The following is a 19,109-nucleotide window of genomic DNA, read 5'->3' as shown; positions in this document are numbered from 1 at the left end:
CGATGGAGTGAGTACTCCAGGTATGGAAAGAGGTATTGCCCCAAGTGAAGGAGTTCAAAGTCTTGTTCACGAGTGAGAGGACAATGGAGCGGGAGTTTGGCCAGAGAATCGGGGCAGCAGGGGCGGTATTGCACTCGCTCTATCGCACCGTTGTCACGAAAAGAGAGCAGAGCCGGAAGGCAAAGCTCTCGATCTACCGGTCAATTTTTGTTCCTACCCTCACCTATGGTCATAAAGGCTGGGTCATGACCGAAAGAACTAGGTCGCGAGTACAAGCGGCCGAAATGGGCTTCCTCAGAAGGGTAGCGAGCCGCTCCCTTAGAGATATGGTGAGGAGCTCAGTCATCCGTGTGGAGCTCTGAGTAGAGTCACTGCTCCTTTGCGTCGAAAGGAGTCAGTTGAGGTGGTTTGGGCATCAGGTAAGTATGCCCCCTGGCCGCCTCCCTAGGGAGGTGTTTCAGGCACGTCCAGCTGGGAGGAGGACTCGGGGAAGACCCAGGATTAGGTGGAGAGATTACATCTCCACACTGGCCTGGGAACGCCTTGGGGTCCCCCAGTCAGAGCTGGTTAATGTGGCTTGGGATAGGGAAGTTTGGGGTCCCCTGCTGGAGCAGCTGCCCCCGCGACCCGACTTCGGATAAGCGGTTGAAGATGGATGGATGGATGGATGGATGGATGGATGAATGGATTTAATTATATTTCTAGTGGTCACATTTTAGACACATAGTTTATCAGTTTAGACAAGTCTACAAAGAAGTCATTCATTCATTAGCCATTCACTGTTCAGCCATGCAAATTTCGCAGATGAATTCCCCTCGAATCTCATTGGAACAATCAACATGTGCCCAATTTTGGCAACCCTCACACCTTATCCAGTCATCCCCACTAATTGAAAATAACTCCCCACAGTAGAGGTATTCTGTATCATCTTTCTTCTTATTGTTCACTTCTGCTGCGCTTTTGCATTTAACTTTTTTTTTGTGTGCCTTTCGTGCAGCTATCTTGTTTATATGGCGAGGAGTTAAGCACAGCTGAAGATTCACATGCCCTCTTTCGTGGCCTCTTGTTTTTTTATTCTTGGCCTAGGGGACAGCTCTTCTAGAATCGAGGAGGGTAACTGACTCGGTCCGTTAAAAAGGAATAAAAAATACATTAGAATACAGAAACCCACTGGGGCCTGTCAAAAGAACACACACATAAACGCACGTATGTGTATTTAGTGATGAATAAGATGATGATGACAATGACAGTAAGCTCTTTAGAATACAGTTTTTCTTACCTTGTTCAGCTGGCCTCTGGAGACTTGTCCCAGGTTGTGGTTGGGAGTGGGCGCTAGTGCTGGGGACCACGGATGATCCAATGGGGCCTGTCAAGAAAACGCACACACACAATTTAGTGAAGATGATGACGATGACACTAGCCTTATAGTAATAGTAGTTGTAATTGTTTACCAGCACTTATCTCAATCTCCCTGCTGTCCTCGAGGATTGGATCTGGTTCCTCAGTTACTTCGGCTCCTTCAAAGTCTTCATCTTTGTAGACGGTCTTGTCAACAGGCCACAGCCCTTGAAACCCTTTTGGCCCTTCCCCATACAGGCTGAAGCTGAATAGGCTTTATCGTAAATGCCCCCACACAGCATAAATATAAATTTGTTGTCCTGGGTGAGAGGTCATCCAGTTATCTGCAGCTGTGTTGTATTTTAACTTAAAAGACTTGAAAGAGGTGCGGTCTAATGGCTGCATCTTGTGGCTGCAGTGGGGTGGGATGGTAATAGTTATCACTCCACGCTCTGTTGCAAGCAACACTGCCTCGAGGGTCTTATGCGAGTGGTGGCCATCCAATATCAAAATGTGAGGCCTCTGAGGAGTGCATCCAATGGTGTCACAAAAATGTCTCAACTCAAAATTATTTTGCATCTGATTACTCCTGAAGATTCAAATGGACCCCATGCAATAAAACTCTGCCCATTACAGTGGCCACCATCTTGAATGTTGTTTATCCATTTTTCAATATTGTTCCTTGAAATTTCGTCTGATTTGCCCAAACAATGGCTCAAAATAATCAAGACTGAGCCGTACAGAACGAATAATACAGAATTTTGAAACCTACTCCCTCACCATTCAACACGGCAATTAATCCAGTAAAGAAAGCTAATGGTACATGGCGTTTAACACAAGACTTGAGGAAAATTAATGATTTAATTATTCTGTTGTCACCAGTGGTGCCGGATGTGTGGCCTACCATTAATTCAATTCCAGCAGACCACACTCATTGTACTGTTCTCGTACCTGTTACGCAGCCCCAGTTCACATTCACATATGGAGGCCAACAATACACTTGGCCCAGAATGCCGCAGGGATTTAGAGACTTGCCTGCTGTGTTCTCCGCTGTAGTGCATGCTACTCTCAAAGACCTGTCTGCTACAATATGCTGACGATATCTTGGTTTCCGGTCCCAATGCTGAGTCCTGCGTCATGAGCTACAGAAAGGAAAAGTTCGTCTTTCCACAGAAAGAGTGAAGCGGATTACTACCTTCCAACACCCTAAAACAAAGACTCAAATGCAAAGTTTCTTATTGCACATGACAGCACAATGTCGATCAGGGTATCAAGCTATTTTAATGGCTACTGCTAATCTTACCATTAAATCAACCTCCGTTGTACACGGCCCAACTTTATCTTTACACAAATTGCTAACTAAAGGTGAATTTTTCCAACGATTCACATGATTGCCTCAATCGCCATGTTTCATCATCCGCCCTGGAGGAGGGGGACCATTGGTACATTGACGGGTCCTGTTCCAAGCCAAATGATTCCATATACTGGTGTGGTTATGCTGTAACGTAGTTTCCGAATCAAATTATTGAAGCTTATTCGCTCCCATATAAATCTGCACAAGCTGCTGAGTTGTTTGAGTTGATCAGAGCATGCCAATTGGCTAAAGTTAAATCAATTAATATATACACAGACTCGAAGTATGCTTATGGGGTGATACATGATTTTGTTCGAATGTGGGAGGAAAGAGATTTCAAGAAGGCTGAAGGTAAACCCATATCACATTACAATCTGGTTTCAGAATTATTGAGAGCAGCACAGTTGCAAAATTGGCCATAGTAAAATTTGCAGGACACATGAAGGGGGAACTGGAAGAGGGAAGATAGATTAGCTGATGACTAATTTAATTAGACTAATTTGTTAAGGGATAATGTGGCAGGCAGTCATGCTTGCCTACACCCGTTTAGTGTCAACAAATCAGCAAGGAGTCACAAGTGTAATTCCGATTCCTAGAAATAATGTATGGTAGTTGTGGATGAACTACATTAACAATGTATAGTGTGCTCTCGATCACCAGCATCAATTTGTTATGTTATCCCCGTGCCAATGAATACAAAAACATGCTTAACACCTCAGGAGGAGCTGATTAAGAGGAGGACTTGTCCATGTTTTCTGTCTGTCTTAGTAGCGTGTTTGCTTGTATGAAATTTGGCTATGCAAAAAAACAAAAGAACTGTTCAACCCTACCCATTTCATTAAAAATGATATCACTGTGTTATAAAATATTTCCTAATTGCACACATTAAGTAACAATCTATTGGCTGTCAAAATCTCCTTTATATGAGCCCCCCTCCCCCTTTATTTTTTAAACGTGTTATGTCAGTTTACAATACCAGTTCTAATAATCGTGTTGTAACTTTTTTTTCTTCTATTTAGTTCCACCCCAACACTTCTGTCAAAATACACAAAGACAAAAAAATATTATAAATAGAAATAACAATATTGTCTCTCTTGTGAAATGCTAATTTCCACAAAATTGCATGCATGTGTGCTGTGCTTCAGCAAATTACAACGTTAATTTATTTAGAAGCATTTACATGGTGTATAGAAGATGTTTTTATCCAGTCAGAAGTTTAAAGTTAAACATACAAATTTTTACAAGTGGATGTATGTCAGCTGCCCTCCAGTTCATATACAGTAGGTGTCCAAGTAGAGTACTTGGAGTATTTTATACTAAATATATACTAGAGCATATGCTTTGCGTTTAAAATATGCTGTATATCTACTCTATAGGCCTATACATGGAACAGGTCTTGGGTTGTTCCCAGTATACAGCATGTTTAGTACCTAACACAAGTGGTCCAATGAAGGACAACCGGTGAACCGGTGACAGGGACATGGTTGCCCAAGGCTCATTGATGAGCATGGGGAACGAAGGCTATCCCGTCTGGTCAGATCCCACAGAACTGCTACTGTAGCAAAGATTGCTGAAATTCTTCAGTTTTCACTGTCAGAACACACACTGCATCGCAGCTTGCAGCGTATGGGGATGCATAGCTATGGACCGTTCAGAGTGCCCATGATGTTCCCTGTCCAAAGTCCACCACTGAAAGCGCCTACAGTTACGCTAAAGTTAACTGGGACAAAATACTTTTTGGGTAGGACGGGTTTCTTTTGAAAACCTTCCGTAGTTGCCAGGAGATCTTACATGGAAAAAAGAGGGATTGAAAATTTTAGGTATTTATTTTGGCTTAAGTGAGTTTCAAAAGTTAAATTGGCAGGGTTTAGAGTGTGTACCCGATTGTCTCGCTGGAAATGGTTGCTACCCCAGTTGTCCTACAGGGGAAGAGTTTTGGTCAGTAATAATCTAGTGGCTTCTACACTTTGGTATAAACTTGGTGTACTGCAGCCACCTACAGGACTAATTCAAAGTGTTCAAAGGAGGCTGGTGGCCTTTTTCTGATCAGGAGAACGCTGGATTCGATCAGCTGCTTTGTATCTTCCAGTACATGAAGGGGGGCAGGGCTTTGTGGATATCAAGTCTAGGATAATGACTTTTCGTCTACAAACATCCCAAAGACTATATACAATAAAAACTCTGCCTGGATGGACACTGCAACAGCTCTTTTAAGGATGGCAGTTGGAATGAATTTTGATAAACATTTGTTTTTAATGCAGCTGAAAGAGACTGAAATGGTGTATCTTCCCCCCTTTTATAGGTCTGTGCTAGAGGCTTGGAAGGTTTTGTTGTATCAAGACCATCTAATACACCTGCTGGGTCTTGGTTATTAGAGGAGCCACTGTTTTTAAACTCTTTTACATTCAAGCCTGTTGTCCTCTGAAAATATGCGAGCATGACTGTTAGCAGCTGGGTGTAAGAAGCTGGGACATATCCTGAGAGGTAATGTGCAAGATTTGAGCCAAAGAATTGGTGTGAAATTGATCCGTTTTTTACAACAGTGCATTGCAGAGATATTCAAGGACTTGAGAGCAGATTATCAAGTTTTATTTTGCTGTCCCAGCTGTCCTAAATTAATGGGTGGAGGGGCATGTTATATCTTTCCTTCAATCATTGTAAGTGTGGCTGTTGAAGACTGGGAGGAAGATGAAAGCTGTTTACTGTCTCTGAGTCGGGGGCGCCCCCAAGGGGTGGCCAGGGGTGGCCACGGGCACCACTGTATGAACTCTGGCCACCCTGTGGCCACCCCTAGTATGATTTTTGCAGTGGGTACTATTAATTTGAATACATAATGTAAATTCACAATAGTTAGTGAAGTGAAATAAAATAAAACACCTGCTGCAGCTACCAAAAAGTTTGTAGATTGATTGGCGCCCGTGTCACCACCAGAGTTTCACTGCCCTTCCCCCTCTCCAATCCAATCGTTGACTGCTCAGTCAGTGCAAGAAGCAGGACTGACTGACTGATTCCACCACAGGAGAGCATCTACACTTTTAGGAGAGACGACAAACGGCAACGGTATGTATGCCATAACAGTAGTGGCTTATAGTGAAGACATGAATGTATGTTCTAAGTTAACTTTTCCTCAGTAAAGTTTTTACAGTGTTGAATTAACATTAGCTGAAATTAACGCTAGAGCTGATAAGCTGCAAAGTTAGTTTACTAGCTATGACTAGTCACACTGTGCTATATCAATTTGCAGAGGATGAAGAGAAAATCGACAAGCATCTAAAAAATTTTTAAGAAGAAATGTAGCACAGGGGAGTGTAGGAGAGAAGGCAGGTGTGAGAACACACTTGAAGATAATGTCCAAAGTGAGGCAGAGCAGTGAGCAGGCAGAGGCTGCTACAGGGGATCTTGCAGAGCACTGCGAGGAACAGGCAGAATCAGTGATGGATCCTGGGCCAGCAGGTGAAGTTAAATAGACAAGACTGTTTAGGTTACCCGTGTTAATGAAATGGATGCTATGTCCTGATGTGACACACACACACACCAGAATCGAGTTCTCTTTCGCACTTGAACGAACAATAACACAATTATGTGAAATGTTGGTTTTGTCGAGTATTCTCATAAGAGCTGTCTTAAACGAGTTAAATAACATCTTAAATGAACGTAAAGAGTTGTGAGAAAATGAGATGCCATGTTAGGCAGCGGCAGATCTTAAAGTCACAGTAGCCTAATAAACCAGTTGCTGTGATGTCTGTTATTAATGTTAATAAAAGAACAAAGGCATCAGAAAATTGTAGCTTTAATAAGAATTAATCTATATATATAATTTATTTATGCAGGGCAGAATGTTTGATAACTTTATTCAATTTCTATATATTTCCTATCTGTTAGACAGGTAGGAAGGCCACAGGTAAATACAACATTTATTCTAATGGGTTATGTGAAGATTGTTTTCAGTTCACTTAAATTAAAAGTTGTTATTTTCCATAGCCTAATACATGTTGAAATTGATATAGCTTTCAATTATACTGTGAAATTGCTTTTTTAAAACATTAATGATAGACATTCAACATTATAGACAGTAGTTTTGAACTTGCTCGATTACAAACCGCCATCAAAATGACAAGTTTAATTACATTCCAGCTGCTGTAAGAAGAGGCTACAAACGATTCGACGCCGGCTGCATTTTCACACGTGACAAATTGATTTTGGAAAATGTTTTACCAAAAAAAGTAACGGACTGCGGTTTTAAAGACATATTGTTACATTAACCAGAAACAAATGTAAACAAGTATAACACACACATTACACTGAATTTTTTGTTTGTTTTTGGTGCCACCCCAAGATTTTGCTGTGGCCTCCACTGGCCACCCCTATTAAAATGTTCTGGGGGCACCACTGCTCTGAGTACCCCTATTCTGTAAAGATTAGAATCTGCTGGAAAGAAATCTCTTTACTTGATATGTGTTTAAGTTTCCAACATGCAATTTTTGAATGGAGTTTTTTCAACAAGATGGACACAGTTTTTTGGATCTGACTCTTCTAATGGATGCTGGTGTACCCTGTACAAACGTCTGATTGACAAGCGGACAGGTAACCCACAGTGGAGGATTGTACATGGGGCACTAGCTACAAACAGACATGTGGTACACCTCAATCCTAGTGTTGGTATGGGTTGTCCTTTTTGTCAGTTTTTCATCTTTTTGTGCAGTGTTCACGGTTGGGTAATCTATTTGATTTATTAAGTAATTGGTTCTTGTCCCTGGGTGAAGAATTTTCTTTTCAATTGTTCATTTTTGGGCCTATGTTTTTAGGTTCTATAGCTTCTCGATTGAGGATGGAGCTTGCATACTGCAAGTTGGTGGAATCCCTGCCAAAGTTTATAGAATTAAGGGGATTAAATTAAGTATTATGCACACTGTATGACAAGGAATTGGTTTTGATGTTTTAAAAGGAAAAATTGTAATCTGTTTTTTGTTTTGTTTATGTAAATCATTTGTAAACCTTTTGTAATAATAGTATTTTGTAATAATAAAGGTGAACTTAAATTTTTAATTCTCTCGCTCACACACACACACACACACACACACACACACACAGCATGTTTGCAGAGAGAGAGAGAGTTCTCTCAGTTCCTAGTGACCGTGAGAATGTCTATAAATGCAAAAGTAACTAAACACATTACTTTCCGTACAAATTAATGACATTACATAATTAATTACTTTTGTTTTCAGTAACAATTTAATGTAAGATTACTTTTCAAAGTAACATTAATCAGCTCTGCAAATTCTTGAATACCTGTACAACTTAAATGCTTCATCAGATTTGCGCTAGCCACAAACTCATCTATACCAAGACAATATCAAATGTAGGCATTCTACTTAACTGGGAAATTAAAACATATCTACTGTATTATATATATATATATATATATATATATATATATATATATATAATAGAAGGCTGTGACAGAATTTTTTACATCACAAACTCTGTTGTACAACAAAGATTATTTGTAGCCTATAAAGCTGGCACATGTTAGTGGCAAGAAAACACAGCATCTCCTTTGGGTCGTTAGCCAAAGGAGAGAGTTTGTCAGCTAAATTGTAGATTTGATCTTCAGTCTTGTCTAGTGAAATAGTGTAATGTTTTTTTTTTATGCTGAATTTAAGACAAGCACCACCCTAGATAAAATTTTTATGCTCTTAAAATCACCCATGCTGTGCCTTTAACATCACATAGTTTGGATCTCCAACCAGCAAGATACTCCATTTGCAAAGAAGAGAGTGAAAGAACACTGCATTGGTCTCAGTACTGAAGGGTTAGGTTTAGGTTAGGTGTATATTAATGTAATTAGAGGCCAAGCCCAGAAGGTGCTGTAGCCCCAATTTTATCTGTTACTATTATTAGGGCTGTCAATCGATTTGAAGTTTCAATTAATCAAATTAATCTCAATTAATCGCAAACATCATTATTTGCTGAGAAAGGCCTCCAAGACGTTTTGCATATAATAAATATATCAAATGGATTGAAATTCAGTTTGAATAAAATTGCATTATTTTGCCAGATGAATGAAGCATTGTGTCACGATCCTGTCACTTTGTCAGTCTGGCTTTTTGTGTGACAGGTGCATGACATAATTGTTTGGTGTCTGTCTTGTGTTTTGTCTTCTGTGTTTGAGTGAGCGCACAGATTCGGTTGTGGTTTCCCTGGCTTGTGCTCTTCGGTCGGTCTCGTGTCTCATGGTCTGGATCATGACTTCCCTGTCTGGTTCGGTTTTGGTCAGCCCACTCGTTCAATGTCTTGTCTTGTATTGCCGTGAGTGCACTGCGCTTATGTCACATTGGCGGGATGCACTTGCGGCAATAATCTGTGTCTGTCTCTCGCGACCGCGGACGCCCAGGTCATGAGTTGTCTTCCCATTGTGCTGAAGTTTGGTCACATCGGTCTGAGGTGTTGGGTTTGTCAGCGCTCACAGCCACAGATGTCGTTCCCCTGCCAGTTCCAGCATCCATGGCCAGGGAGGCCATTTCCCTGCCGCTTCCAGCGTCCACGGTCTTAGAGGCCATTACCCTGCTATTGCCAGTGCTCATGGTCACAGAGGCTGTCGACAAGCCTGTCAAGTTTCCTGTGGTCATTGAGTCTGTCCAGTTCCCTGATGCTGTCGATGATCCTTTCAAGTTCCCTCTGGTCATTGAGTCTGTCCAGTTCCCTGAGGCCGTCGACGAGCCTGTCATGTCCCCTGTGGTCGCCACTCCGTCTGACCAGTCCCCAGCAGCCACCGCTCAGTCGACCCCATTCCAGCGGCCACAACACTGCCGGACCCCACACCAACAACTGGCCAGTCCCCTGACCCCTGTCCAGCGGCCACTGCCCAGTCTGTCTTCTGTCTTTGTGTGAGCGCACAGCTTCGGTTGTGGTTTCCCTACCATGCGTGCTTCAGTCGGTCTCATGTCTTATGTCCGTAGCATGGTGTCTGGATCCTGACTTCCCTGTCTGGTTCAGTTACAGTGTCGGGATCAGGACAGTCATGTTCCATGTCTTGTCTTGTATTGATTTGATATTGATTGATATTGAGTGCATTGCGCTTATGTCACCTTGGCGGGATGCACTCGTGTCAATAATCCATGTTTGTCTTTGTGTCTTGTGAGAGCATGTGGCTTTGTTTTTATTCTGTCTTGCCTTGTGTCTTGGATCTCTAGGACAAACTCTATAGCGCCAACACCATTTAATTTTTTTTTACTTTTGCACATGAATAAAACACGTAACAGTACATACGTTTTGTTTGTCCGTGAAACAATTTTTTAGTGTCTAATTTCTCTCCTAATAATGATCATAATGGATCCCTTACAATGAAACTTCACCCATTACAGTTATCACCATCGTGGCATTCATCACTTTTCCTACAAACTTTGTCCCTTCGTCTTTGGTGAAAAGTTACGGCAACGCAAATATAACAATTTTACTTCAGGTTGCTCCGGGGAAATTGTCCCTGTAATAAGTGCCCTGTAAGTCGCTTTGGATAAAAGTGTCTGCCAAATGCAAAAATGTAAATGTGATTTTCAATTGTTCCGAAGTGAAAACTTTATTTTTAAATTATGATAACCGGGTTAATTTTGTTCCAATAATTCTTTCATGAAACTAAAAGCTAAGGGTTTTTTACGGTACATTTTTAGAACTACACCAATTAATGTTGCCTGAAAAAAATTAAACATGCTTTTATCCTGAAGGAAACTGCTGCGAATCCTGAAGGAAACAGTTGATGCCGCATTCTGTGAATGAAGAGCTTTTTAACAACTATGTGTAATTACTAGGGCTGTCAAACAATTAAAATATTGAATCGCATATTTTTTGTAGTTAATCCCGATTAATCATAATATATTTATATGAGTGGACAAAATATGTTCATCCAGATGTATTTTTCAGTCATCCACACAAATCAGCGGTTCCTCTAAAACAGTTCCAGATGCTCCTGGGGCATTTGTCATCCTCGGCCACGGTCGTGCCGCTCGGGTTGATGCATATCAGACCATTCAGCACTGGCTCCAGACTCGAGTCCCGAGATGGGCATGGCACCACGGCACGTACCACGTGTTAATCACCCCTTCCTTCCATCAGATTTACAACCCTTGGACAGACCTCTGTTTTCTGCGGACAGGAGTCCCCCTACAGCAGGTGTCCAGACTTGATGTGGTCACCATAGACGCCTCTCAACTGGGTTGGGGCGTCCTGAGCAACGGGCACGCATCCGCTGGCTCCTGGAGAGGGCCCCCGCTGAGTTGGCACATCAACTGCCTAGAGTTGTTGGCTGTATTCCTTGCCCTGCGGAGGTTTCTTCCACTGATTCGGGGCAAGTACGTCTTGATCCATTCAGACAGCACCGCGACGGTAGCGTACATAAATCGCCAAGGCAGCGTGCGCTCTCGTCATATGTCACAACTTGCCCATTATTTCCTCCTTTGGAGTCAACACAGACTCAGGTCGCTGCATGCCACTCATATCCCAGGCAACCTCAACAATAATACTAATAGTCGTGACAGGTCTCGCTCAGCGGAGAGAGGAGGCTCCAACCCCAGCCTGTCCAGCTGATTTGGGACCGGTTCGACATGGCACAGATAGATCTCTTTGGCTCCCAAGACAACTCCCACTGCCCGCTCTGGTACTCCCTAACTGGGGCCCCCCTCGGGACAGACAGCTGGCACACAGCTGGCCCCGGGGGCTGCGCAAGTACGCATTTCCCCCAGTGAGCCTTCTTGGATCTCACGCTCCTCGCGACAGCAACTCCCTGGCAAATTCCCCTGAGGAAGGACCTGCTTGTGGCATTGGGAAATGACACCTCCCTAGCAGACATCTGCAGAGCAGCAGACTGGGCAACACCCAATAACTTTGCGAGATTCTGTAATCTCAGGGTTCAGTCGGTCTCGTCCCGTGTTTTGTCAGGTATGAGCCGGTAGAACTCGGTAACCCTGAACAACTGACCAGGTGTATTGCTTGCATTCAGCACCTTTGCCCTCCAGTGAGGCAAACATGAGCGCTCTTATCCCAACAGATCCCACTTACTCGGGTCCCTGGATGACTCCTCCCTAGCCCTCTGGCCTACAAATTCAGTGGAGGAATTTGTGACTAGACCCACTACGAGTTTCAAGTACTCTGTACTGGGGTAGGGCTCCACAGGTCTAATTCCCACTTCAGGCAACTCCTTTTGATGTATTTTTCGTGGCACGGTCCCCCTGTTGATGGACACACTTCTCCCTTGGGCAGTCTCTCTGCTCTCAGTCTCTCAGCTCCTCCCATACTACTACCTACCATGGTGCCATTCCTACGCATGGCTTGACAACCCATGTGATGTATTGGCCACATGTTACCTCCCCCCAGCCTGGGCAGGATGTGGTCTCCGCAGAGTCTTTTCCACCTGATAGAATAGGAACGGAAAAGAACGCCTTCCCAGATGCGTATTATAGCATTAAGATAGCCCCAGTAGGGCCGGCTTGCTCCCATGATAGTCATGTCGCTTGTTCCCCCCTCAAAGGTGCTAGGAACCCAAGAACTGTATATGACACTATGTTGGGGTGTTGGGGAGGGTTACGTTTGGCCGATACAGCTGCTTCTAGCACACAGTAGATTGCTTGCACCTGTGTCAGCAGTTCACATAACACGGTCAAGTGCATGACGTTTTTAAATTGGACCCCTTGTGTCACTACATTCGACACACCGTCGAGTGAGTGACAGAAGGGGAACATCATGGTTACTGTTGTAACCTCCGTTCCCTGATGGAGGGAACGAGACGATGTGTCCCTTCTGCCACGACACTAGACCTACCACTGTAAATGCTCAAACCTTACTCTCAGCTCCTCAGTGAAAAACCTGACTGACAGACGCACGTCCGCTTCCCTTTATACCCGTATGTCCGGGGGCGGGACATGCAAATTCTGTCTGCCAATTTCTCATTGGCCTTTTCTCAAATCCAGAGGTACGCGAGGTTCTCAAGAAAGACCCCTTGTGTCACTACATTCGACACACGTCTCGTTCCCTCTATTAGGGAATGGAAGTCACAACAGCAACCGTGATTTTTTTCACCAGCAAAACCTAGCTGGTGTTGTGTTTTGACCAGCATGGTCTTTCAGGTGAAACTGGTTATGCTAGGTAAAAAGCAGGTTTGAGACTTGCCTTGCCAGAATTTTAACCATCAGAAGTTTGTGCCAGAAGTTTAAATGTTGGGTGAATTATTCCTTCATTTCTATCAACCCAAGACTTTTAAGCAATATTTCACATTATGACATTTCCTGCTGATAATGATCATCCACCTTAACCCAATACTGTACGATTACTGAAAGGAAATCTTAAAAACACAAGTTTCATCATGGTAAATGCCACATCTGTATTTTAGAGACCAGCTTTTTCTCGGTGATGATTTTTGCAAGGGAATTTCCGCTCCTAATTTGGAAACCTCAATAGCAATGCATAATTTTGGTCAAGTCTTTCATGTGAGTTTACTCTGCGGTGTTTCAGGTGTAAAGGCTCATTTCTCGTAATATTTGGTCTCGGGTATTTCTAAAAAAAAACCTACTTGAAGATGGGAATTTCCTGGAACAAGCCAGCTGCTTCAACAAGACTCTTTTTAAAAGAGTTCTAGATTAATTAGGATTCATTGACATCGAAATATTCTAATATAGAACACATTTCTTAGTTACAAAATACTTAGATATTCAGAGGGGCCTAAAGATTTGACACCACTAGTGCAAAATGCAATTGTAAATTAAAATTTTAAAGGATTATCAGTCCTATCAACCTCCTAGGAATGTCCTATCAACCAGTCAACCAACCACAACAGCATCATGGTGGCAAGGTTTGCATGGGCAAACACCACTCACATTTTGTAAAGAAAATGTTATTTCAATGTTAATTAAAATGGTAATTAACATGTATTTGTAGTCAAAGTAAATCCTTAATTCATACACTATTATTTAACATAACCCCGAACAACTCATCCACAACATATGAGGACATATTAGAAACACTTGTCAAAAGAAATGATAAGCTGATGGCAGGATTAAGAAAACAACATCATGATGTAAGATTCACAGTGACATTTTCTTCCAAACCAAGAATCAAACTGGCATTGTTTCCCTCTCTTTTTTAGTCAACATGTCTGTGGGTGGCCTTGAACATGGTCAAAGTCCTTACATTAACACAGATGAGACTCCGATTTAGATGTTTAATTTCCACAGCTTTAATTCCTTTGCAAAATCAACCCACCAACTCTGCTTCCACAGTATTTATTATATGTATATGTTTGGATTTCAAAATATTCACTCCTATCTCAGTTTAATGTGCAGTGACAACTATAAGTAAGCCATGCAGGGTTTTACCTCCTCCAAAAGTGTAAACACTGTGGTTCTAAGACAAAGCACTGATTGTTGTTGTGACATTTTGAGAGACCCACTCAGCCCAACACCTCACTAGCTCAATCAATGGTGTGAGTTTAGAGCGTGACATTCAGACCTAAGGAACATGGCTAGCTGTGTAGTCCAGTTTCCGCATAGTATTTCAGCATAAAAATGTGTCCATCTTATTCACAAACAGCCTGCAATCTAGTTTAAGTAGGCACAATAATTGCTGAAATCGTGCTGCGTTTTGAGTATTAAAAGTGAGTATTTCTATGTGAATAAGGCTCATTCTTGATTGTGCTTAATTCACAAACATTGCAGTCCGATTTACATTGTTTGAGCCAGATAAAAGCAGGCGGTAAATTGCTTGTGTACATTTTCGGTCAATCATACAAGTAGAGATTCATCAAGTCAAGTAATTTTGATTTGTGTAGCTCTTTTAATAAGACACAGTTTCAAAGAAGTTTTAAAGTCCTCAATGAGAAGTTTAAAAAAAATAAGTGATTGAAAATTATGCTTTAAAAATTATTTGTCTTTAGACCGTGGCAGAGGATGACAAGCTAAAGGTGACTGTGGCAAGGAACACAAAATTCCATAAGGTGTTAGTTTATGGAGAAAAAAATAACCTTGGGAGAAACGAGGCAGGGCTGGGGGAGCCTGATGCCTTCTGACTATACTGCATGAATATAATACTAATATTACTTATGAGGTTTCTGGTTATGGCGCCTGAGGAGTAAACGTGTGCGCGGCTCGCTCCCAAATACTTTTCATTTACCTCCTATAAACCTCAGCATTTTCTGTTTACATTTGGCCGCATTTGTTCGTTAATTGTTTTGCAAACTTTACTGCTTTTGAAATGTCAAAAAGGAAAGGGCAGATAGGATGATAAAGACGGAGATGGCGCTTCTACGCCTTGTGCTAGAATTACGCTAGCCGAGATCAGTGCTGTACACACCGATCTTAGAGCCTCTATCGCCGCGGACTTCAAAGCATCTTTCGAAAGCTTGTCAACCAGGCTAGATAATATTCAATCCACGGTGACTCATCATGATCTTCGCATTGGCAATCTCGAGTCCGGTACTATGGGGATAAGTCAAAACCTTGAACAGCTCGAGGCTACATGTTTGATGCTCCATAAGGATAATGAGTGGCTGAAGGCTAAAGTCTCGGACCTCGAGAGCCGCGGCTGGCGCCAGAATATTCTAATTTTGGGCTTACTTGAGTCGATCGAGGAACGACGTCCGACGACCTTTTTTTCTCAGCTTCTGGTCGATGTCCTCGGATCTCAGGTGTTAACCTTGCCGCCCGAGCTAGACAGAGCCCACCGTAGCCTTGCACACAAACCCTCATCAGGGCAGAGACCGCGACCTGTCATCCTACGATTCCACCGCTTTCAAATAAAGGACTTTGTCATTTGCGAATCTCGCAAAAAGAGCGAGTTGCTATACGAAGGACTCAGGATTCGTATCTGATCATGTTCATAGAATTTCTTGCTTTTGTTTATGATGAGTAACAGGACTGCGCCCCGTGATACACTGAAATTCACCAGTTGGAACGATAAAGGGCTTAATTCTCTAGTGAAGTGAAATATAGTTCTTAATTATTTGAAACATTTGAATACTAGCATTGCCTTTATTCAGGAAACTCACCTCAGTCCTGCAGACCATCTAAAAATTAGAAAGGGCTGGGTAGGCCTGCTAAGCCAGAATGGTATTTTGAATTTCCTTTGGAATAAAAAGACTCAGAGGATCTGAAAAAACACTTTGCAGAAGACAAAAAAATTGTGTGGTCTGGATCTTCCTAATTTTCTAATATATTATTGGGCAGCAAATATATGCTCTAATTTATTTTGATTTCATTCAAGCAACTTAGTTGATCCCCCATCCTGGTTGCACACAGATTAGGCCTTTACTGCAGCATTTTGTCTGAAGATCCTCTATCTCCATTTCAGTCATATTTCATGTTATTTGTTCTATTGCAGGTTTTTGACTAAATTAATGAACATACCCTATTAGATATACTGTATAAAGTACGGTCATTACACTTATTTGAATGATGAATTGAGATGGAAAGATCGAGGTGTCTTTTTGCAATGCATACTTCATATCTGTAACATGCGTCCTGTTCTTTGGGTTCAGTTGTTCTCTGTGTAGGAATTCTCAGCTTCTCTGTGGATAATGTCTACCTGCACAGCCGTGTTTTTCTCCTCTGCCTCATTGAGCAGAATATGGGCTTCCTTTATGGGCGATCTCCAAACTTGTCTCAACAGGACCAAAGAACTCAAAAAATATTAAAAATGCAAGCAAGAAAAGAGCAACTACTGAGACATTCAGACCTAAGGAACATGGCTAGCTGTGTAGTCCATCACATCATTTAACATGTATTGAGTTCAGTGGGGATTTCTTTAAGACTGCAAGGGAAGCTCAGCTTCCCCTGTAATGTAAAAAAAATAATGGTCAAATATGTACTATTGTGTAAACAATTTATTGACTAAAAATGCATTAGAACACGTTCATCTCGAAGACGAGTTCGTTCAGAATCAGCTACATTACATATAGCAGGTCGGCTGACTCGATTTACTTCTCATAAATTCCCGTAGCATCAGTGCATTTCCCTGTTGAAGCCGAGCGTCCACTGACTTCAACGGGGCTGCTCTGAACAGTTTTTTTCAGTGCTCCAAAAATAGACGGTCATTGGATAAATGCTGCGATTATGTCCTGCCCACGGACGCTCAGCGTCTCTGGGGGTGAATGAGGAGTGGGCTGGCCCGGACTCCGGGCTTCCACGTGATGACTGGAGGATCTGTCGAAAGACTGCATCTCCTTTTGATTGACAGCGAATCTGTACTATAAGAAGTCACTGAAGCTATTTCGCGCTCGGTCCCATCGCGGATTTCTCAAGTGTAGTCGAAAGACAAACTGCTGCAACCTATTTCTTTATATTTGTTTGGCGAAATTGCTAGTCAATTTGCATAATACATTTCACACAATTATACACCACATTCCTTGTTTCAGTTTTACCAAGTTTAATATATTTTGTTTTAGAGTGTTCGTTTGTTCGTTTGTTCGTTTGTTCGTTCGTTCGTTCGTTCGTTCATTCATTCATTCATACAGTAGGCTAGGCTAGCGTTGTACGGGTGAAACTGCGCACGATGGCAGACGGTGCTAATATTGTCGACCTGATTTTGGCGAAGCCATTTGAAAGTCTTCCTTACGAGGGAAAAATTAGAATTAAACAGCAGGGCAGATCAACACCTAAGATTGATTTAGTGCAAAAAATAGGGAAAAATAACAGGTCTTTTCAGCTCTCCTGGTATGACAAAGTTAGCTGGCTGACTGGAAGTGCTGTGACAAATAAAACGTACTGCTGGCCATGCCTCTTGATGAAACCATCTCACGGATGTGTTGTTTGGTCAAAAGTGGGGTTTGGAGATCTGTCTAACTTTGACAGGGCATATAAAAGACATGAAAAGAGCAATGAACGTGAGTGCATGTGCAAGATTAAGTTGCATGGGCAGGATCAGGGTTGAGCATACAATCAATGAAGGTGCTCGCATTCAAGTGACTAAACATAATGAAACAGTCAAACAAAACAGGGCCTTCCTAAACCGCCTTATTGATGTAACATCCTTGCTTGGCCGACAGGAGCTGTCATTTAGGGGACATGATGAGAGTAGTGAATCATCCAACAAGGGAAATTAGGGAGTTCACAGAAACATTATCTAAATATGACTCTGTACTGTCCACACAATTAGAGTCCTCAACTGTGTTTTCTGGTATGTCCCATACTATTCAAAATGACTTGATCTCTGCTCTTGCAGCCACCATTTCTGATCAGATCAGAGATGAAATTCAGGATGCTCCCTTTTTGGATGGCAGGTGGATGAAACAACTGATATATCCTGCCGTGCCCAACTCTCTGTCATTGTTCGCTATGTGGATAGTGCAGGTAAAATTCAGGAGCGCTTTATTGGATTTTTTGATGTTTCTGGAGGGCGAGATGCTCAGTCCGTTTTTGATGTTTTAAATGAGAACATGCAGGCCTACAATTTTAAGGATAAGCTTGTGGCACAGACCTATGATGGGGCTGCTGTCATGGCTTCAGCACTAAATGGTCTGCAGGCCAAAGTGAAAGCAATAGCCCCAAGTGCAATGTTTGTGCATTGCTATGCACACAGACTGAATCTGGTGCTGTCACAGGGGGCTAAATGCTTGCCTGAGTGCAGAATTTTTTTTGCATCACTCTCTGGGTTTGGCACATTTTTTTCAAAATCCACAAAGAGGACGTCTTTTCTGGAGTCTGCAGGCTGTTCAAGGTTGCCCAGAAATGCTCCTACTCGATGGAATTTCACATCACGGATAGTGAGCACTGTGGCAAACAATTATGATGGCCTCCTGCAGACATTTGAAAACATCATTGCAGACACGACAATTGATGATGATACACTGGATTGTGCCAAAGGCTTTCTGAGGAAACTGGAGGATTCTGAGTTTGTGTTCATGTTGTACACATATGAACAAATCTTCACTGAGACTGATGTGGTCTTTGATGTTGTCCAGCAGAGGGCTGATGGATGTTTTTACTGCAAGAAAAGAATTGAATCTCTTCTTGCATTTGTCAAAGAGAAAAGGTCAGAGGGGCTTTCCAAGCTGTTTATGCCAAAACAGCAGATCTCACATCAGACCCACGAGATGAGCCCATGAGAAAGCCTGCCTGACCCAATTGCAGGATCCCCAAGAGCACTACAGAAATCTCTACATGGCCATCCTTGATAACATCTTGGAGCAGATTCCTCAACGTTTTTCAAATTTGGAAAGTATGCTCTTCTTAGAATTAGTCAATCCAGGGAAATGTGATGACATGAGACAAGAATTTCCAGAGGAGGCCTTCCAAAGTGTCCTGAAAAGTTATGGCCATCACTTTGATTCAGGGAGACTGAGGTCTGAACTTCAAGTCCTGTATTCAGATCAGGACTTGCAGGGTAACAGGGGAAAGCTGTGTGATTACTTGGTGTTCCTCAAAGACATGGAGTTGGACAG

This window comes from Xyrauchen texanus, chromosome 35 (assembly GCF_025860055.1).
Source record: "Xyrauchen texanus isolate HMW12.3.18 chromosome 35, RBS_HiC_50CHRs, whole genome shotgun sequence".
Classification (NCBI taxonomy): domain Eukaryota; kingdom Metazoa; phylum Chordata; class Actinopteri; order Cypriniformes; family Catostomidae; genus Xyrauchen; species Xyrauchen texanus.
The sequence above is the reverse complement of the archived record's forward strand: the minus strand, read 5'-3'. Positions refer to the sequence as shown.